Below are 23,386 nucleotides of genomic sequence, written 5' to 3'. Positions count from 1 at the left end.
GACACTGTCATAAATATTTGTCAGCAACCAAGTGTCTGAATCATGAGGCCATGGGGATGCTTTGATGGTCGTAAGTGTGAAAAATATTCATACGTCATTTTTTCAGTGGCGTAACTTTGAACAGTCACTGAATGAATGGTTGTAAGACAAGGACTACCTGTGGAATAAATAATGAATGAGATGAAAACATAGGTTTGTTACACTCCCTACTAATTTTGAAAGCAAAAAAAAAGTATAGGACTACTGTTCTGACCCCGCTTGTCCCACACCAAAGCACTCCGAGCCAAAGATACTTTACGGAATTTATTAACAGACAGACAGGTCCTTGGCAGCAATTCAGCATAGACAAGCCTTGGCAGAAATCCAGCACAGACAAGCCTTGGCAGCAATCCAGCCTGCCAAGCTAATACCATAGTTCTCCAACTTTCGTAAATGCGTTGACTTCTGCAAGAGGGGCATGTGCACAAGCATTCCTTTTATAGTCTGGAGAGGAGCCTAATTACCACCAGCTGAGTGCAATTACCTCCTGTAACTGCGCAACTGTTCTTTACGCCTATTAGCTCTCCGGTGCCGGGCATCTAGGAACAACTCCCTTGACTCCTCACCACTGCTGATGTCCGGATCACACTCCCTTGTCTCCTCCCAACTGGTCCAAGGCTCAGGCACCTCCTGGTGGCCAACCAGCCTCTCTGCACCCTGCTTGGAGTCGGAACCCTGTCCAGGGTCCTCCAAAGCCGACTCATAGGGCCCCTCGCTGTCAGAGTCTGGTGGCAGCTCCAACGACTCCTGCTGGGCCACAACAGACTACCATATGTGGGCTGAAAAAAATCCAGCCAATCATTCGACTTAGATACATTACTAAGATAATCATTATATTAAGTCATAAAATGTATTTTCCCACACACTCTTTACAACAATATAAACCTCACACCAAAATGCCACAGTTCTGATGAATAAATGCAGTACTTCTGCCTTGCCATTATTACCTTAGAGATTTGCAAAGTGTGCATTTACTTCAGTGAAACTTCAGTCTAAAATGCCAAGGTTCCTGTTTTTAATGCATTTGTCAATGGTAGGTAGCTTTAAAACTAAACCATTCTGGAAACCTTGACCTTTGAGGTTAGTAATAAGATACAGTGATTACTTTGCTTAGTAATTTAACAGCTTCCAGATGTAGAAAAAGTACACTGCATCTTCAAAAAGAACATACTGTAGTCAATAAAATAAAAGGAACAAAATTTGAATATACGCACTGTAGTGCTTAATCATAATTTAGTACAGCCTTTCCAATCTGTTACCCTCCAAGTAATTGGACATTCCTTCTCATAATTCACCCAACCAGTGGCGATTTTATTTGCTATAGGACTTATAGCAATAGCAATAGCAGTTAGACTTATATACCGCTTCATAGGGCTTTCAGCCCTCTCTAAGCGGTTTACAGAGTCAGCATATTGCCCCCAACAACAATCCGGGTCCTCATTTTACCCACCTCGGAAGGATGGAAGGCTGAGTCAACCTTGAGCCTGTGAGATTTGAACAGCCGAACTGCAGAACTGCAGTCAGCTGAAGTAGCCTGCAGTGCTGCATTTAACCACTGCGCCACCTCGGCTCATCTTGAGATTCCATTATATGAAAATGAGCTATGATGGATATAAGGATGGCTCAAATCCATCCCAGACCACACCACCAGATTATACTTCAGATACCTCAACCTGTTCTGCCCAGAGTCCCAGACGGAGTAAACTTGAGGGTCTTTATTCACCAGATAATTTTTTAAAAATAATTTTTAAAAATTAGTTTTATTACAGAAAAAAACACGAAAAGAAAGGCATCATCTTTCACTACATCTTGTAGAAAGCGTATCCATTGGTCACAAGTACATTTCGTGCGTTCTGTCCACAATCACATATATTCCATTCAGTTTAAATTGTACATGTTAAAAATTTATATATTTTACTCTCACAATACCACAATTTTCATTTAGTTAAAGATTTCAAAAACACAGCCACCTGCTGGCATTTTTTCCCCCTTCCCCCAGTTTCAGTCAATCTGCCATATCTTTATATCTTTATAACATATTCTAAGAAAAAAAAAGTGAATTAGTAGGACATCTAACATTTCCTCTCTCCAACATATCTTTATTATTATTATAGTTAACTAGAGGTTATTTACATTTTTCTCTCCCCTTCTCTCCACAAACGCAAAAAGCAACAATCTCTAAACAACAATCTATTAATATGTGTTAACAAAATGACCATTTAAGATCTAAGACAATCTAAAGAAAAAAGGAAAAAGGTTGACATTTCTAGTTAATAATCACCAAATTATATGTTAACCTTCCCTTTTGTTTTTATACCTGAAAGACAGATTAAAAAAAAAACACGATTGTTTGCCATTTCTAATCCAAATTAAAATTTCTAGTTGATAATCTCCAAGATATGCATTAACATTCCCTTTTATTATTGTAATTAGAGAAAGAGAAGAAAATAAAACAATTGTTTGCTATTTACGTCACATCACCTCTTATTCTAATCCAAATTATTTGTAGCTTCATAACAAGGTTTGAAACACAAATTTATAGGTTTTATCATTCCACCAAAACTCAGTTGCAATTTGTGGCCTGGTTATTTATCCTAATTAAGGTTATCCTTTCATTGTTAATATCATGATATATTATATGTTAGCGACTAAACATTCAATGATAATGTATAAGAGTCTACAAAATACTAAAATCCCTACTTATTAACCATCAAAAATTAGCTAATTTTTAACATCAATTGGCATTATCAGCCAGTGTCTTTCCAGTAGCAAAATAATCCTTTCTCTCTCACCAGCAGTTGTGTGTTCACTAGATAATCTGAATAACCTTCACAATGGCCCACAGATGTTGAAATAGGGAATGGGTCAACCTAAACAGTCTTTGGCTAGGAGGGAATGTAGGAGAGAAGGAAGGGGGGAAGGTAGGAGGAAAGGAAGGGGGAAAGGAAGGAGAGGAGGAGAGAAGAAAAGAGGGAAGGAAGGAGGGAAGGAAGCAGGGAAGGAGGATGGAAGGAGAGAAGGAGAGAAGAAAGGGGGGAGGGAAGGAGGGAAGGGGGAAGGAGGGAGGGAAGGAAGGAGGGAAGGAAGGAGAGTAGGAGAGAAGAAAGGAGGGAAGGAAGGAGGGAAGGAAGCAGGGAAGGAGGAGGGAAGGAGAGAAGGAGAGAAGAAAGGGGGGAGGGAAGGAAGGAGGGAAGGAAGGAGAGTAGGAGAGAAGAAAGGGAAGGAAGGAGGGAAGGAAGGAAGGAAGAAGTAGGAATGTTGTAAGATAAGATGGAGTTATGGGATGGTAAGAAAGTAATTTCAAGTATATTGTCAACTGTAGGGGAAAAATTGTTATAAACACATATTATTAATAACAGTTATGAGATCATATAATTGTGAATGTATATATGAAATTAATAAAATGAAAAATGAAAAAAAAACAGTCTTTGGCTAGCTATCAGCAGGTGTAAGAAAGAGAAGTATGGCTGTTTCACCCTCATACGTCAGGTAATCCCTAAAACGAGCTCTTAACCATCTCCAGTCGGAATCATTTTGAGTCATCTTTTAGCAACCTTCCAGGCACTTATTTCATCTTTCAGTTCAGTAAATCAAGATGCACCTAGGGATCGGTGCCGAAGGAGAGAACACAGAAGAATAATGCAATCTGAATGGACATTCAAAGTAACAAACTTAGCAGAGGTGGCTAAAATATCAGCATACCTTAAGGATCATTCAGATGAGAAATATAAACTAGAGAAGATGGATTGATTATATTCAAAATAAATACGGGACTAAGAAATCCCAGATAGTTTATGGCTGAAAAAGCAAGGAGTGACATAATTCGTTTAGAATTAGCTTAACAAAAGAGGAGTTAAAGCACAAATGAAAGATGAGACTAAGTTTCTATTAGTTTATTTTAGAATATGATTGTTAAAGATTTATACCCTGTATTTGCTCTGGGAAGTCGGGGGGGGGGAGGTTGGGGGGGATGGGTTCGGGTGGGGAGGGTGGGGAGGGGAGGTAAATATTTGTAAAAGCTTTTTTAAAATTTTCAATTAAAAAAAAAGAATAATGCAATCTAAGGCCCCAGCCATCTCTCCATTGCAGGCAGTGACTAGGACAGTGTTTCTCAACCTTGGCAACTTGAAGATGTCCGGACTTCAACTCCCAGAATTCCCCAGCCAGCGTTCGCTGGCTGGGGAATTCTGGGAGTTGAAGTCCGGACATCTTCAAGTTGCCAAGGTTGAGAAACACTGGACTAGGTCCTCAGCTGAGATGCCCATCAGATCCTCAAGATCAGTCTGGAATTTCACTGGGTCCAGTGGTGGGTTTCAAAATTTTTTTGAACCTACTCTGTGGGTGTGGCCTCTTTTGTGGGAGTGGCTTGCCGGCCATGTGACCTGGTGGGAGTGCCTTGCCAGCCATATGTTCTCTCTCTCTCTCTCTCTCTCTTTCTCTCTCTCTTCCTTTCTTTCCTTTTGTCTCTCTGTCCCTTTTTCCTTTTTTTCTTTCATCACTCTCTAACTTTTTCTTTCTTTTTTCTTTTTTTATTTATTCCTTTCTTCCTTTCTTTCTCTTTCTCTCTCTGTGTGAGCCTGTGTGTGTGTGTGTGTGTGTGTGTGTGTGTGTGTGTGTGTGTGGTGGGTTTCAAAAATTTTTGGAACCTCTTCTGTAGGTGTGGCCTGCTATCCGGGTCCACTGGTGGAACCTCTTCTAACCGGTTCGGTAGATTTGACGAACCGGTTCTACCGAATAGGTGCGAACTGGGAGGAACCCACCTCTGACTGGGTCCATCAATTGCCTGAGATGGGCTGATCAAAAGGATCCTTTCTCCTTGCAGGGAGGGGTGACATCGGGAGCTAAAAGGCAACCATGACAACATACTGCTATTAATATCCTGCCCTGCCAGACCACATCTCAAGCATCCTAAGACAAAAACCAGACCTAACATGGGTCAGACCATCGATGACTTGGGAAAGGCCCTTGTGCCAAAGATATTAACATATGTTTAGTAATAACTACAGCAAAAAAACAACAACATGTACAATTCTTCACTGGGCATTATATTTTATTATGCCATACGGAGTCAACCCCACAGAAACTCTGCACAATTTTGGGAGAAAAAAATATAGATTGGGGCAGCATTGCTATCAGGCCTGTGTGGCTGATTCTTAAAGTTGCTGGAATGCAAGCTGGTGGCAGCAAATTGATGAAAGTGAAGGCAATAAATTAGAAAAATCTCATGATGGCCTTTAAGCAGTGGTGGGGTTCAAATAATTTAACAACCGGTTCTCTGTTCCTAATGAATGGCTGGGTGGGCGTGGCTCAGTGGTCATGTGACTGAGTCGGCGTGGCCAACTCAACGTCACTCACGTCAATGGGCGCTTCGCCTTAGCAGTTACAATGTAAGAAGGGTTAACGGGAGAGGCAGTTTCTCTAAGCAGGGCAATAAAGATTAGGCTAGAAACAACACCAGAATGTTTCCTTCCTGTCTTCCTTACAGGAATTAGCCTCATAAAGTAGAAAAAAACAAAAGGAGATTTTTTTTCCAACAACTAGTTCTCCGAATTGGTTCCACCACAAAACCGTGTTTGACTAAAGCGCGCTTGACGAAACCGGGTAGCTGACGTCATCACAGCGCGACGAAAAAAGCACGCTGTAAACGCTAAAGCTAAAATTAACCCCTAAACCTAAACCTAACCCCCCTAAATCTAATCCTAAACCTAGCCCTAAACCTAACCCTTAACCTAACCCTAAACCTAACCCTAAACCTAACCCTAACCCTAACCCTTAACCTAACCCTAACCCTAACCCTAACCCTAACCCTAACCCTAACCCTAACCCTAACCCTAACCCTAACCCTAACCCTAACCCTAACCCTAACCCTAACCCTAACCCTAACCCTAACCCTAACCCTAACCCTTACCCTAACCCTAACCCTAACCCTTAACCTAACCCTAAACCTAACCCTAAACCTAACCCTTACCTTAACTTGAATCAGCTTGCTTTCAAAGCGCTATTTAAAGCGCCCCTTTTTTCCGTGGTCGCTGTTGTCACCCTGCTGATGACATCAGCGACGCGGTTTAATCGGGCGCTCTTTAGTGGAGCGCGGTTTTGTTGTGCCACGCTCCGAATTGCTTAAAAAGTTAACAACCGGTTCTCCCGAATTAGGTGCGAACTGGCTGAATCCCACCACTGCCTTTAAGACAATTGCTGATCCCCTGCAATAACTCCCACCCACCTGAAATACAATCACAGAGAGCAGACTCTCTGAACCTTGTGCTCTCCCAGAAGAGTTTGAAATTAGGAGAGTTGGAGTCTTAACACAACTGGAGAATGCCAGGTTGGGAAAGGTTAATGTGTAACTATCGTACTGTCAATATTTCTAAGGGACATGAAGTACTCTGAATGCTTCAGATAGCATTAAATGGCAGTATTTGACTTCAGGGCATGCGTCTTTCCTTCTAACTACAGCAGTGGTGGGATTCAAATAATTTAACAACCGGTTCTCTGCCATAATGACCAGCTGGGTAGGCATAGCTTGGTGGTCATGTGACAATGTGGTTGTGGCCAACTCACGTCAATTGGCGCTTCGCCTTAGCTGTTACAATGTAATAAGGGTTAACTGGAGGCAGGGCAATAGGGATTAGGCTAGAAACGCGCGCATGTGCGGAGATTCGGAATGGCGGCCAGGGCTTTTCCGCGTTAGACGATCTAGCGAAAAAGCGCTGGGAGCTTGTGGGACCGACTGCTTGCTGCTTTTGGGAAGGTCCCCCAGGATGATGGAGATTCGGGGGACGTGTACGATCCAACGGCTGAGAGAAACCGGTGCTTTTCGTCGACCTGGGGCCTCGGATTCTCCGGCGTGGCTTGGCGGCCTCGGCAGCGGGAGCGGCGACGGGAGCGGCGGCCTTATAGTGGGGGCGGAGGCGAGCGAAAGCGTCTTGCGGCGGCTCCAGCAGCTGTGGGGTTTTTTAACCCTCTTCCTAAAATCTCTTCAACGTGGTGAGCCTACAGCGACTGTATTAATCGCGCTGATTAGCGACTGCCATTATTTAGACCTGGGGGATTCAAACAGGGCTCCTTTTCGGATTAGGCGAACCGGGCGGCTGGCTGTGTGCGCCGTGGCCGGAGCCTTTTCCGGAGGCCCCCCCCCCTTACACTTGGCTTGGCTCTTCCATCGATGTCACTTTCTCTAACAGAGCTGTTTTTCTCACCAATGCTGCTCTTTTTACCAACACTGCCTTTGCGACCATCGCTGCTCTTTGTCAGCAATATAGCCCCCCCCACCAGTACTGCTGCTTTTACCGACACTGCCCCCTTTTCCAACGCTGCCTTTTCTACCATCATTGGTTTCAACGTTATTCTTTTAACCGATACTGGTTGCCTGCCACTCTGGACTTTGACTGCTTGACTTCCCCTGCCCATACATTCAGAGCTTGTGACCCGGTTTTTCTTGACCTAGACTGTTACCACCACCATTATATTGGCTTTACTCCCAAAAAGAAATTTCGGACCTGGGTCGCGGGTGGACAGACGGTGACAATATGGTGTGATTATACCGAACCCCCACAGGACCTTCTGACCAGCAACTTTACAAAAGAAAAGAGGGGTAACAAGACTCTCCCCCGTATATTTTATTCGAACTATAATCGGCCCCTAGCCATCTTAATTTTGATCATTAACAGCTAATTCGCCAGCTGAACCCGCACTTGAAATTTCAAACAACTGCGCAATTATTGTAATTTCTTGCTTTTCTTTCATCTTTCTCTTCTTTCTTTGTATGGGATATGTATGAGATTCGTATGAGATGAATGAATGTCCCACTTTTTATAACCATATTGTTGTAGATTTTTTGTGTTTTAATCCTTACGTGGGGACTGCTTGAGGGAGTGTATGAGTATGTGTGATTCGGAGGACCTGCCGGGAGCTGCGGGGGCCACGGGGGTGGTTGAGGGGACCAGAGACACGGGAGAGGGTCGGGGTATTGCGGTCGTAACAGGGAGGGGCAGATATGGCGGGGACTTTAGGGCAGGCCATTACCGGGGAAGGAGGGTTCGCTACATTACAGAGATCCCTCCTTCCGGCCCTAGGAGTCCCACTCCAAGACCAGATGGCGCAAGTAGTCAGGACCCTGGTCTCAGGCTGTTGCTGCTAAATGCCAGGTCTGTAGTTCATAAAGCTCCTCTCGTCCAGGACTTAATTTTAGACGAGAGGGCAGACCTGGCATGTATTACTGAGACCTGGCTGGGCCCAGAGGGAGGAGTCCCCCTTGTAGAGCTGTGCCCAGAAGGATTTCAGGTGCTGCATCAGCCGAGAGCCCAGGGAAGGGGTGGGGGTGTGGCCGCTGTTATCCGGGAGTCGTTAGCTCCTCGTAGGGTCCCTGCTCCGGAGATTGTCGGGTGTGAGTCTTTGCTGTTAAAGTTGGACCTCAAGGGTCAAGTGGGTTTGCTGCTAACGTACCTGCCTCCCCACAGCGTTGCAGCGGCCCTCCCCTCGCTCCTCGAGTCGGTAGCCGAGCTGGCAATTGAGTTCCCTAGGTTGATGGTCCTAGGGGACTTTAATTTGCCGTCGCTCGGTGAAAACTCTGATGGGGCGCAGGAGTTCATGGCTTCCATGACAGCCATGGGCTTGACCCAAGTAATTCGGGGCCCAACCCATTCAGCGGGACACATGCTTGACCTCGTATTTCTCTCGGAGCAGTGGATTTATGATCTTGGTCTGAGGGGGAATGACATCATACCCCTGTCGTGGTCAGACCACTGCCTACTGAGGCTCGACTTCCGGAGGCCAAACCCCCACTGTAGGGAGGAGGAGCCGACCAGGTGGTTCCGCCCCAGGCGCCTTATGGAGCCGTCAAGGTTCCAGACAGAGCTTGGGGTTATTCCTGACACTTTCGCCCACAGTCCGGTTGAGACTCTGGCTGCTGCGTGGCACTCGGCAGCGTCGGAGGCCCTCGACCGGATTGCGCCACTGCGGCTCCTCCGAGGCGGCGGATCCCGGAGACCTCCTTGGTTCACCGAGGAGCTCCGGGAGATGAAGCGCCGGAGGAGATGCCTAGAGCACCGTTGGAGGTCCGATAAGTCCGAATCGAACCGAGCAATGGTAACCACCTGCACCAGGGAATACACCAGGGCACTTAGGGCAGCAAAAAGATCACACATAGCCACCCTGGTTGCATCCGCTGAGTCCCGTCCAGCCGCCCTGTTTAGGATAACCCGCTCCCTGTTGAACAAAAGGGAGGCGGGGGAACCCTTGCAGGGCAGAGCTGAAGAATATGCCCAATTCTTAGCGGATAAAATTGCTCGGTTTCGGTCGGACTTGGACTCCACACCCGCAGTTCCAGCCGAGGCACAGGGGGATCAAGTAGAACAGCTCTGGGTTGAGTTTCAGGAGGTTACCCCCGGGGATGTGGACAAGGCCATGAGAGCTGTAAGTACCTCCACCTGTGTTCTGGATCCGTGTCCCTCATGGCTGGTTACTAACTGCAGTGAGGTGACACGAGGCTGGATCCAGGCGGTAGTAACCGCCTCCCTTCGGGAGGGGAACTTCCCCGCCGCACTGAAAGCGGCGGTGGTGAGACCCCTCCTGAAGAAACCATCCTTGGATCCAGCTGTTCTTAATAGCTACCGTCCAGTCTCCAACCTTCCCTTCCTGGGGAAGGTTGTTGAGAAGGTGGTGGCCTTCCAGCTCCAACGGTCCTTGGAGGAAGCAAACTACCTTGACCCCTTCCAGTCAGGCTTCAGACCCGGTTACAGCACAGAAACCGCTTTGGTCGCATTGATTGATGATCTCTGGAGAGCCAGGGATGAAGGACATTCCTCCATCCTGGTCCTCCTTGACCTCTCAGCGGCTTTCGATACCATCGACCATGGTATCCTTCTGCGACGACTGCGGGAGGTGGGGGTGGGAGGCACCGTGTTACGGTGGTTCTCCTCCTACCTCTCGGACAGGTCGCAGTCGGTGTTAGTGGGGGGGCAGAGGTCGTCCCCTAGGCCCCTAAATTTTGGGGTGCCTCAGGGCTCGGTCTTATCCCCCCTACTATTCAACATCTACATGAAACCGCTGGGAGAGATCATCCGCAGGCACGGGATTAGATACCATCAATATGCGGACGATACTCAATTGTATCTGTCCGCCCCGTGCCAACTCAATGAAGCGGTAGACGTGATGAGCCGGGGCCTTGAGGCCGTTATGGACTGGATGAGGGTTAACAAGCTTGTACTCAACCCGGAAAAGACCGAGTGGCTGTTGTGTTTCCCTCCCAAAGATTTGACTGATATTCCAACACTCAGGCTGGGGGGCCAAATTTTATACCCCTCAGAGAGGGTTCGCAACTTGGGAGTCCTCCTGGATCCACAGCTGACATTCGACCACCACTTAACGGCTGTGACCAGGGGGGCATTCGCCCAGGTTCGCCTGGTGCGCCAGTTGCGACCCTACCTGAATCGGGAGGCTCTCACAACAGTCACTCGGGCCCTTGTGACCTCAAGGCTGGAATACTGCAATGTGCTCTACATGGGGCTGCCCTTGAAGAGCATCCGGCGACTTCAGTTAGTGCAGAACGCAGCCGCGCGAGTGATCGCGGGTGCACCTCGATTCACCCGCATAACACCTATCCTCCGCGAGCTGCGCTGGCTACCTGTCGATCTCCGGATGCGCTTCAAGGTGCTATTAGTCACCCATAAAGCCCTACATGGCAGTGGATCTGGATACTTGAGAGACCGCCTCCTGCCAATTACATCCCTGCGACCAATAAGATCTCATAGGTTAGGCCTCCTCCGCATTCCATCGGCCAGCCAGTGTCGGCTGGCAACTACAAGGAGGAGGGCCTTCTCAGCAGTAGCCCCGACCCTTTGGAACGAGCTCCCCGTGGAGATTCGTACCCTCTCCACCGTCCAGGCCTTCCGCATAGCCTTGAAGAACTGGCTCGCCCGTCAGGCCTGGGGATAAGGATAGTCACCCCTCCCGAATGATGAGTGTATGTTGCTTATTGTTTTATTATATGTTGTATCTCAATGTTTGTATTCCCCCTTCCCGGTTTTATGTGAGCCGCCCTGAGTCCCCTCAGGGAAAAGGGCGGCCTACAAATTCTAATAAAACTAAGATAAAAACTAAGAAACAACACCAGAATGTTTCCTTCCTGCCTTCCTTACAGGATTAGCCCTGTAAAGTGGAGAAAAAACAAAAGGAGATTTCTTCCAACAACCAGTTCTCCGAACTGCTTAGAAAGTTACGAACCAGTTCTCCCGAATAGGTGCCATCCGGCTGAATCTCATCATTGAACTACAGGTACATCAACCCTAACTCGACATACAACCATTTGGGACCATTCAAAGTTTCAACAGCACTGAAAAAAGTGACAAGATGGTTTCTCAGCCTTACGAACTTTGCAGCGTGCTGCATGGTTCATGTGATCAAAATTCATCCACTGGACACCTGGTTCATATGACGGTTGCGGTGTCGTGGGGTCATGTGGTCATATCTTGTGACCTTCTGATGAACAAAGTCAGTGAAGCCCAAGTCTCTTAACAACCGTTCAGTTCTGATTTAAAGTGACAGCATTTGTTTTTCTCCTTTGCTAAATAAGTTTCCTTCTTTCTTTTTCTTTTTCTTCTCCCTTCCCCTCCTTCCTCCCTCTCTCCCTCCCTCCCCCTCTCTAAAACACACACACACAAAGTTGCACCAGGAGGATGAAGTTTGAATTCCTCCCCATACGTCCGACCCACACGTACCTTTTCCAGCTATTTCAGAGAGGATTTCAACTCTGCTCTTGCCTGCCATCATGAGAAGAAAAAAAAATGTAAAAGGAAAAAGGCAAGAGCTGCTGAGGTCAGGCTGAGCTAGTTGCTGCCAGAGTCACCGTGGATGACTCTGCTTAACTGTTTAAAAAAGCCTCTTAAAAAGCGCCCTCTACAGGAGGAGGCAGGAGAACAACGTGCCTCACCTACGTCAGGATTTTTTTGGCTTTTAACCCTTGCTTAACTCTGCTCGAGTGATCATAAAAAGTCAGACTAGATGAGGCATGTCGTTCTCCTGCCTCCTCCTGTAGAGGGCACTTTTTTAGATACTTTTTTTAAACAGTTAAGCACTAAGCAGAGTCATCCATGGTGACTCCGGCAGCAACTAGCTCAGCCTGACCTCAGCTCTTGCCTTTTTCCTTTTACATTTTTCTTTTCTTTTCATGATGACAGTGGTGAGGCTCTGCCTCCCCTGCTTCCCCTGACTGCACGTCCCTGCCAGTTACCAAGGTCCCAAATTTTGATCACATGACATTGTGGATGCTGCAACAGTCGTAAGTGGTGAGGAGTAGTAATAAGTTACTTTTTTTCAGTGTCTTTGGGACTTCAAATAGTTGCTGAACAAATGTCTGTACATTGGGAACTTTACCTGGCCTTCATTTCCACCAAGCCTATCTAAGGCTTTCATTGTCTTTATCACTGATCTTTTCATTTCAAGGCCAGCAGAAGCTAAACCAAGTGCAGTTTTAAACTGCTTTCTTTCTTTTTTAATTTTTATTTTATCAATTTCATATATACATTCACAATTATATGATCTCATAACTGTTATTAATAATATGTATTTATAACAATTTTTTCCCTACAGTTGACAATATACTTGAAGATTGCTTTCTTACCATCCCATAGATCCATCATATCTTACAACGGTCCTACTTCTTCTTCCCTCCCTCCCTCTTTCCTTCCCTCGTTTCTTCTCTCCTGCTCTCCTTCCTTCTCTCCTTCCTTCCCTCCCTCCCTCCCCCTTCCCTCCTTCCCTCCTTCCTTCCCTCCTTCCTTCCTTCCTTCCCTCCTTTCTTCTCTCCTTCTCTCCTTCCTTTCCCCCTTCCTTTCCTCCTTCCTTCCCCCCTTCCTTCTCTCCTTTCTTCTCTCCTTCCCTCCTTCCTTCCCTCCTTTCTTCTCTCCTTCTCTCCTTGCTTCCCTCCTTCCCTCCCTCCTTCCCTCCCTCCTTCTTACCCCCCCTTTCTTCTCTTTCTTCTCTTTAAACTGCTTTCTGATGGTAATGGGGAGGATAATACGGAAGTGTTCTCAGCTCTGTAAAGACAAAGGCAAAGATGACTTAACAAACAACAACAACGTGAAGACTTCAAAAGAATTCTTTGATCTCTTGAACCAAAATAGGAACAGCCGTCTTCACTGTTCATCTTTCCATTGTTTTTGAGATGAAAACAACTGGAAGGAAATATAGATGTCAGAATGATTGATTCAGAAGACGGTATTGCAGCTGAAAACTAGGAGAAGAAAAAACATTGTCAAGGCATGGAATAGTGTTTCATGGCTGTGGAAAAGATTTGTGAAGATGATTGTACCCAAGGGAATGGTGTCTATTTCTACATACAGAACAAGCTTTGCGTAGGAATGTTTAACCTTAAGCGTAACTTTCCTAGGAATGTTAAGACACAATACAAGAGGGGTGTGAATGAAAAAAAGAAGCCACACTTGTTGTAGAACAAACCATGCAGCTTCTGAATATACATCCAACTTCAGGGCACAAGTATAAAAGATGGGTCATGACATGGCAAATGACATTTGGTAACATTTTTATCATCACAATTTGTACTGGCACATCTACTCGTAGTATCTTGTTCTCTGTGTATTGCAACATAAATCCAATAGTGAACTTTGTGGATAACAATATGGCAGTTTTCCATTTCCACATCTAGAAAACAAAATATTGGAAAATGGTGCCTTCTCCCTAGTTTTGGTCAGAGTGAGCTAAATAGTTAAAAAGCTATAGTGGCCTTATCCATATATTATTTTATTGTGGGGGTTCCTTAGCTGTAGCCCGTACACCACTGTAGCCAAGTGGTTTTTTTTCAGAAGTTCCCAAGGGTTTAAATAATGTAATGTTACTAACAATATGCAGTGAGTCCTGGACTTAAAACCCACAATTGAACCTCAATTTCCATTGCTAAGTAAGACAGTGGTTAATTTTTTGCCCCGTTTTATGAGCTTTCTTGCTACAGTTTTAAGTGAATCGCTGCGGTTGTTAATTTAGTTTAGGTTTAGGTTTATTCGATTTATATGCCGCCTTTCTCCCAAGGACTCAGGGCGGAGTACAACATTAAAAGAAACACATAATACAAAAGTTAAAAAAAAATTAAATAGAATATCCCAAACAAGCCCAATTAGAATTGACAATAACATTTTTTTAAAAGAAATTCGAATTAAAATTAACAGTGACCAATAATTTATTTTGTTTTGTTCAGGCCAGGCTGGCTTGCTGGAAAAGCCAACATTTTAGGGCGCGTCGGAAGGACCGGAGGTCGGGGATTATACGAAGCTCTGGGGGCAGCTCATTCCAGAGGGAAGGGGCTCCCACAGAGAAGGCTCTCCCCCTGGGGGTCGCTAGCCGACACTGTCTGGCCGACGGCATCCTGAGGAGGCCAACTCTGTGGGATCGCGCTGGACGGTGGGAGGCTACCGGTGGCAGTAGGTGGTCTCGCAGGTACCCTGGGCCTAAGCCATGGAGCGCTTTAAAGGTCATAATTAGTACCTTGAATTTAGTAAGTGAATCTGGCTTCCCCATTGACTTTGCTTGTCAAGGTGATCACATGACCCCAGGACATTGCAACTGTCATAAATAGGAGTCAGTTGCCAAATTTTGATCACATGACTGGGGATGCTGCAGTGGCTGTATGTGTGAAAAATAAGTCCCTTTTTTCAGTGCCGTTGTATCTTTGAAAAGTCATGAATTGAATGGCTGTAAGTTGAGAGCTACCTGGTAGTCCTTTCATGGATTAATTCCTTGCTACATTATTATTTCAGATACGACTTCATTCAAAACAAGAACGTGGCATTTTATCTATTTTAATAGTGACGCTTCAGAGGACGTTAGTGTGATCTGACACTGCACATTTGGTGGTTGGTATGTTGGAAGAAATGTCCTTCTGGGCTCGGCTCCAAGTGGGGAAAAAGACACTGGAGAGACATGGAGGCTGCTTGGAAAGATGGTTTTAATGGTGGACAGGACCACATGGCTTGAGCCCTGAACAGAAAAGGTGACCACATGTTTCAATGTTGCCGGAGAAGAAGAAAAAGGGCTGAGGGAGGGGCTTGCTAGGCTTTTTTATAACCTGTTCAGTCCCACCTCTCGGTTTCCTGTTCCTGTGTAAGAAATGTATTCTGATTGGTTGTCAGACTCCCATGGTGCCATGCAGGGGTACTCTCTAGGCTGTGGTGAGTTCTCAGATGCCATGTGGAGAGTTGAGCAACGTTCCAATATCCCTTCCCCCTGCGGCTGCAGTGGAAAAGTCTTTATTATGTAAAGTGGGCTAGCCTGGCCTTCTCAATGGCCTATTGACAAAGTGTGGATGGGCAGGAAGCTACAGGCAACTATTCTGTCTTTTAAAGCATGTTTCTTTCTTTTCACACCCAGAGAAATATTCTGCCTTTTCAATATTTCCTAGGATATTTCATTTTTCTGGGAGTTACAAGACCCTTGCACCCCTAACCCTTTAGGAAAAAAAAACCCCCAGGGGTGTTCAAACTTGACAGCTTTAAGACTTGTGGACTTCAATTCCCAGAATTCCTCCTCTCGCTCTTCATCTTGATGATGTGCGGACGGGTGGGGGGAGGGAGCTGGAACCGGTTCTAAACGGCACTGCAGATTTGTGGAACCTCTTCTATAGAAGAGATTAGAACTGGCAGGAACCCACTCCTGCTGTGTGTTTGTGTTTGTTTGTGTGTGTGTGTGTGTGTGTGTGTGTGTGTGTGTTTATAAGGTGACTGGCTAGCTCAATCTGAGCAGTGAGTGCTTGAAGTTCATCTGACAATTTCACATTTGGTGCATCATCATGATTTTAGGTTTTCCGTGTATTCTATTCTTTTGGAAAAGCAGATAAAGCAACCAGTGTATTTCTTTTTTAAAATAAAGGCTGCTTAGATCAGCCAGAGTGGTCAATTAGATATGTACAGTATGAAAAGCCCATAAGCAGGACCTGAATGCAATAGTACATTTCATGCTAATGTTTTGCCAGCGTACGGATTTCAGAGTCAAGTGGCCTCTAATAATGGAGTTTTCCTCAAGACTTTCTAGCACTTTTCTCCGCGGTAATTCTATCTTCTGTAATGGATTGCGAAATGTACTTTGTACCTGCAATAACTCTTGAGAGTCAGCTATTAATAACCCTTCTCTCCATAAAACTCAGGAAGTAAGTCCTATTGAACTTGGTGGGATTTGCCTCTGAGTAGACACGAATAAAGTAACTGGCCATTGCTTAATGACCTTTGACGAGGATAGTTTAGAACTTGCACTTTCTAATCACTTACAAAGACAGTTTTCTTTTCCAAATCCCAGTTGCAAGAATTGACCTCCCTTTAATGGGCAGGATCACCTCCTTCACAAAATCTCATATTTAGAAATAATTTTTGCCTCTTAAACTTTGCTTAACCTTTAAATCACAACATCCCGGAATCAAATCCCATCAGAAATCCTTTTTTTTAAATATGATACCGATGAAAGAAATGTCCTTCTGGGTTCAGCTCCAAGAGGGGAAAAAGACACTGGAGACATGGAGGCTTCTTGGAAAGATGGTTTTAATGGTGGACAGGACCACATGGCTTGAGCCCTGAACAGAAAAGGTGACCACATGCTTCAATGTTGGTGGAGAAGAAGAGAAGGGCTGAGGGAGGGGCTTGCTAGGCTTTTTATAACCTGTTCAGTCCCACCTATCTGTTTCCTGTTCCTGTGTAAGAAATATATTCTGATTGGTTGTCAGACTCCCATAGGGCCATGCAGGGGAACTCTCTGGGCTGTGTTTTGAATCCAGGTTTAGTTGAGTTCTCAGATACCATGTGGTCAGTTGAGTAAAGGGCCAATATTATCATGCCTTTACTCCCATCCCCCTGGGGCTGCAGTGGAGAAGTCTTTATTATGTAAAGGGACTAGCTTGGCCTTCTTAATGGCCCATTAACAGTGGGGATGGGCAGGAAGCTACAGGCAACTATTCTGTCTTTTAAAACATGTTTCTTTCTTTTCATATCCAGAGAAATATTCTTCCTTTTCAATATTTCCTAGGATATTTCATTTTTCTGGGAGAGGGCTGGGTGATAACTTCCCACAATACTTTTCGGCATACTCTTGTCACCTGGTTAAAATCATGATCATTCATAATTTCAAAACTATTTTTTAATTTTTTTTCTTAAATCTCTTGTCTGTTTATATCGTTGCCTAAAATTATTACTGTAGTACGTGGCACGAAGTCCAGAAGCAGAAATCTCTTGACAGTACTGGACATGATTTACCTGAACTTTGAATGATCTTAGTCTATTTTAAAAACCTTACATAAAGTATACTGAAAAAAGACCTCTGGTGCATCTGGCTTATGTTTGTAGAAGAATATCTAAGGGTGTTATAGAGAAGGTACACAGTGTCTCCTCTGTGGATTCAGCTTTGAACTGGCCTAAGACTTCTTGACATATTTGATGAGGATTTTTGTTTACATTTCATTCATTTATTTCATACATTTCTCAGCCACCTTCTGAGATTCCAGTCCTCCTAAGTGGGAAGGAGGGAGGGAGAAAACTACCATACAAAGGCACGTATTACCAGTATGTCCTGAAAATGTAAACTAGGGAAAGAATATAATTTATTTGGCATCTCATTTATTAGTTATTATTCATTTTGATTTTCATTGCACCTTTTTAATTTGTTTTTATTAAGAAATATCAAATACACAGAGGCAACTATTTATTAAATTTTTTATCCTACCATATTGCTTTATAAGGAACTCTAGGTGGTGAGCATACCAAATTTCCCTTCTCCTCACTTCCCCAAAACAACAACCCTGTGCAGTAAACTGGGCTTACAGACACTGACTGGCCTAAGGTCACCCAGCCAAGTTTCATTCCTAAAGCAGACTAGAACTCACAGTCTCCTAGTGAATGGCCTAAATTCACCCAGCTGGCTTTCAGGGTTAAGGCAGGACTAAAACTCAAGTCTCCCGATTTCTAGGCCAGCACCTTTAACGACACCAAATGGGGGAATGGAGCAGTGGTGGGATTCAGCCAGTTCGCACCTATTTGGGAGAACCGGTTGGCAACTTTCTAAGTAGTTCAGAGAACCGGTTGTTGGAAGAAATCTTCTTTTGGTTTTTTCCCGCTTTACAGGGCTAATCCTGTAAGGAAGGCAGGAAGGAAACATTCTGGTGTTGTTTCTAGCCTAATCTTTATTGACCTGCTTACAGAAACTGCTTCTCCAATTAACCCTAATTACATTATAACAGCTAAGGCGAAGCGCCCATCGACCCGAGTGACCTTGAGTTGGCCACGCCCACCAAGTCACATGACCACTGAGCCCCACATACCCAGATGGTCATTAGGGCAGAGAACCAGTTGTTAAATTATTTGAATCCCACCACTGGAATGGAGGTAAGAAGACTGAAGTCCACAAGTCTTAAAGCTGTCAAGTTTGAACACCCCTGGGGGATTTTTTCTAAAGGGTTAGGGGTGCAAGCATCTTGTAACTTGACACTTTAAGACTTGCACACTTCAATGCCAGAGTTCCTGAGCCAACATGACTTGAGAAGGAATTCTGGGAGTTGAAGTCCACAAGTCTTAAAGCTGTCAGGTTTGAACACTCCTGGTTTTTTTTAAAGGGTTAGGAGTGAAAGGGTCTTGTAACTTGACAGCTTTAAGACTTGCACACTTCAATGCCAGAGTTCCTGAGCCAACATGACTGGAGGGGGAATTCTGGGAGTTGAAGTCCACAAGTCTTAAAGCTCTCAAGTTTCAACACTCCTGGGTTTTTTTTCTAAAGGGTTAGGGATGCAAAGGCCTTGTAACTTGACAGCTTTAAGACTTGCACACTTCAAAGCCAGAGTTTCTGAGCCAACATTTTGATTGCTAAGTAAGAACGTTGTTAAGTGAGTTTCACCACATTTTAGAAGTTGGCCACGCCCACCCAGTCACATGGCTGGCAAGCCACTCCCACCCAGTCACATGGTCATCAAGCCACTCCCACCCAGTCACATGGTTGGCAAGCCACTCCCACCCAGTCACTTGGCTGGCAAGCTACTCCCACAAAGCAGGCCACACCTACAGAAGAGGTTCTAAATTTTTTTGAAACCCACCACTGATGCACGCTGACCAGATGATCTTCATACATCCATGTGTGCCAGAAATGAGAAGACCAGGTGACTGGTGTGCATGTGCATGAGCATGCCAGAAACCGAAATCACAGGTTCTTGGTGCGTGCATGCATGCTGGGAAACTGCTCTTCTGGTTTCCAATGTTCCCGCGCATGCACACCGGGGAGCTGCTCTTCTGGTTTCCAGCGCTCCCCCCTGCCCCCATGCTCTATTTTCAGTTCTGCAACACTGGCCTAGAGTATCATTGAGAGAGAGGAGGAAGGGCAGCAGCCTAGAGAAATGTCTGCTAAACAAAATCTGAGTCCAAACCAGAAATGTAATTTGAGAAAGCATCTCAGAATTGACTCTCTCTCGTTTCTGGATTGGAAAGGCAGGGGAGCGGGTGGGGGGGAATGCTTTCAGACTTGTAAGTTTCTGTTACTTTAACCTTCCAATCAGAGTAGTATTCTTAGGAATTAGTATTCTTAATCTTTGTTTCCTGGGGTACCTTGAAAGGCTGATATGTGCAAAACCAAACTTGTCTCCTCTTTTTTTTTCTCCAGACCACAGAATTTTCAAACCAATGGTGGACCACTATCAATGCATTGTATTCAGCTTACAGGGGTGTTAAATTGGAGGCCCTTGGGCTGGATGCATCGCATGCAGGCCACGCCCACTCCAGCTCTGCAAAAGGAAAAAAAATCATCACGATACATCATGTGATGGCAACATGATGGTGCAAGTTTGACACCTGTGGCTTAGCAGGTGTCAGTTGGTGTGTAAACTTTGTTCAGTTCCTTGTGCCTATGCTATTAACTGCCTAGCTCCTTTTTGTATGTATGTATGTATGTATGTATGTATATCAGAGGTGGGTTCCTACCAGTTCGCACCTATTCAGTAGAACCGGTTCGTCAAATCTACCGAACCAGTTAGAAGAGGTTCCACCAGTGGACCCGGAAAGCAGGCCACACCTACAGAAGAGGTTCCAAAAAATGTTGAAACCCACCACTGGTCCTTGGATATGATTATTCTACACTATCATGCTCATGTTTATGAAACTGAGTGCCTCTGTGAAAGGTAAAGATGACTACTGCGTTTGTGGTGCAATCAGAACACTGTGTGTGTTGAAGTTGTTTTAACGTAAACCAAAGATGCCTTTTAAGAAACAAGTTTACATCCTATTCTTATGCATGCCAGTGCTGTGTGTGAGGTAATTTAAGGTGGCTCTGACAAGTGTCGTCGGCATCTTCATATCCGGTCACATGGGCGGCAAGCCACTCCCATCCGGTCACATGGGTGGCAAGCCACTCCCACAAAGGAGGCCACACCCACAGAGTAGGTTCGAACAATTTCTGAAACCCACCACTGTTTATGTATATGTATATGTATATGTATATGTATATATATATATATACACACACACACACACACTCTTCTAATTTTACGCGGGACAAAACCCGAATAACCAAAGACCTACATACTAACACCCGCGAAAACCTCAGAAAACATGCATGCATACATACATACATACATACATACAAAAACCCTTCACAATTGAAAACGACAGGCTCTTTTGGCCTTGCGGGCATTGGATGGATGTTGTTATACCTTGACTGTTAAAACAGCTCCGCAAGACCTATTTTTCTCAGGCAGAGAATAGCCAGCAGACTCCCAAGTGACATGCTGCTTAAGTGAGGAATGCCTCTGCTGTCTCTCCTTGCTTTCCCAGGGAGCACAACAGCTTGCAGAACAGTAAGTGGCAAGTGTTTATTATAACATTATGCCAAGCTAAGGACAAACTGTTCTTCTGAAGAATGTTTTACAGCCTTAAATAGAAAGAAAAGCCATTTGACAGCCCTTAATGCTTACTGAAGAAGAAGAAATTGCCACTGAGTGGCTAATTCTGAAACAGCTTTCAAGCTCCTATTGCTGCTTATTGTTAAAGTTGTTGTGGTTATTATTTTGTTACCATCATCTAGTACTTTAAAGATAAGTGTATCATACAGTCCCAGCAAATGGGATTAATACGCCAGTGTGGCTGAAGTAGCATAGTTTGCCACGTGGCATTTCCTACCTGTGAATGTGGATTTGCAAACAGGTGAAATGAATGCACACATTAAAAACAATTCCAAACTAATTTATTAACACAAAAGCAATTGTTCACATTGGCAGATGGAGATTGATTTTTCCCCAGGTCCTTTAGGACTTATCAAAGCAGCTAGTAGTTCTACTTTTTTTCATAATGTCCCAAAGATCCTTGGCATTAAAGGGGAAAAAAATATTATCAGCAGCTACTCTTCATTGAAACATAGGCATCTGCTCCTAATTTAATCAGAGATATACTGAAAATCTCAGCAGCCAATCTGAACCCTATAGGGAGATTTCAGCTCCTGAGTTAGTTTTCTACAATCTGAAAATGGATTTTCCATTTGGAAGATTTCAACCAGTACAGCTATTAGGTAATGCTTTACAAGTTAGCTTAATTCTTTTATCATATAAAGTACTCCTTTGAGTTCATGTTTTATTCATAAATATATATATGTAAGTGTGTGTGTGTGTATGTCTCTCTCTGTGTGTGTTGCATTTGTGCTGATAAATAAATAAAGGGAGACTAGTATAGATCTATTTCAAGCTATTTAGCTCTCATCAGCTAGCCATACCCTTACTGGGATTCGAATATTAGTAAAAATATTGCGTTTCTGTCTGGATGGTCTCTTGGGATGAGCCGATAGACAGAGAAAGGAAGCAGTATGCTTCCTCCCATATTTGGGCATACCAGGGGTTGTGACACAAAATACATATACATACATATACATATACATATACATATACATATACATATACATATACATACACATACACATACACATACACATACACATACATACATACACATACACCAAAGGTGGGTTCCTACCAGTTCGCACCTATTTGGTAGAACCGGTTCGTCAAATCTACCGAACCGGTTAGAAGAGGTTCCACCAGTGGACCCGGAAAGCAGGCCACACCTACAGAAGAGGTTCCAAAATTTTTTGAAACCCATCACTGCTACACAGACAGACAGACAGACAGACACAGAGAGAGAGAGAAAGAAAGGAAGAAATAAATAAATAAAAAAAGAAAAAAGAAAGAAAAAGAGTGAGAGAGAGATGAAAGAAAAAAAGAAAAAAGGGACAGAGAGACAAAAGGAAGGAAAGAGAGAGAGAGAGAGAGAAAGAAAGAAAACACATGGCCGGCAAGCCACTCCCACCAGGTCACATGGCTGGCAAGCCACTCCCACAAAGGAGGTCACACCCACAGAGTAGGTTCCAAAAAAATTTGAAACCCACCACTGACATACACACACACACACGCACACACACACACACACACACACACATATTCAGGTTTTAATATACAGCCTTCTATGTTTTTCTTTATTTCTGTTTCTACTAGGCCACAGCCAGTGTGTCCCATCTTTAAGAGCGAACAGATTTTTCATTTAAAGAAATGGGAAGTCAGCTCCTATTTCTTAGTTGTAGATTACTGTATTAAGTTGTAATCTGCCTGTTATAATTATTAATGCATTCTGTCTGTGATCTATGTTCTGAGAATGAATCTAAACAGCAAATCTTCCGACTGCCTGCCCTCTCAATTATTGGGACACCTTCACTGCTTCCTGGTGTTTTTGCTGTTTTGTCTTTTCTCACCTGTGAAAAATTCTGGAGAACCTCAGAAGGCTGTGTCCACTTCTGAGCCATTTTAGTTGGAGCCTATAAAAAGTATCGAATCGATAAAAGGTTTTGTATTCTCTCTATTTTTTCCCCTCCTGCTCTGATTTTTCTGTGAGTCATTCCTGCCTGATGCCTCTGTATTGTCTGTAAAACATATGTCTTTGGGGAAAGAAATGAGGCATTAATCTGTGCTGCTGGTGCCACCTGCTGTAGGGAAATGTGCAAAACATATTTTGTATTTTATTTGGTTGTGCACAGCTTGAAGGTGGTTGGAAGAATGTGCTTTGGATCTTGCATGTGTTCAGAACCTCTTTCTCAGTGAGATGTGATGGTTTCAGCCTTTCCCCAGAGCTTGAAAAGAATTCTCTTCCCTAAGAAGGTCACTCATTAAAGTTAATGTAACCTTAATGCAGCAGCATCTTTAGCTGATTGATTGATTAAGTGCCATCAAGATATTTTCAACTCCTAGCAACCATACAGGATAAAATAGCTCTTGTCCATAGATCCAGCTCCATTAAAATTAATGCAACTCTTAAAGCAGCAGCATCTTTACCATGGCTTCTGT

General features: G+C 44.4%; 1 long non-coding RNA gene across 1 annotated transcript; it reads right to left on the bottom strand.

Annotated features, from left to right (window-relative positions):
* Positions 1–3,413: 3,413 nt before the first annotated feature.
* On the bottom strand, positions 3,414–6,383 carry LOC116508112. Its single transcript, XR_004255277.1, has 3 exons — positions 6,263–6,383; positions 4,800–4,880; positions 3,414–3,640 (listed from the first exon to the last, which is right to left on the bottom strand). It is a non-coding gene; the product is annotated as an uncharacterized LOC116508112 (long non-coding RNA).
* Between the last annotated feature and the right edge of the window lie 17,003 nt (positions 6,384–23,386).

The sequence above is a fragment of the Thamnophis elegans genome, chromosome 4, assembly GCF_009769535.1.
Source record: "Thamnophis elegans isolate rThaEle1 chromosome 4, rThaEle1.pri, whole genome shotgun sequence".
NCBI lineage: Eukaryota > Metazoa > Chordata > Lepidosauria > Squamata > Colubridae > Thamnophis > Thamnophis elegans.
The sequence above is the reverse complement of the archived record's forward strand: the minus strand, read 5'-3'. Positions and strand labels throughout refer to the sequence as shown.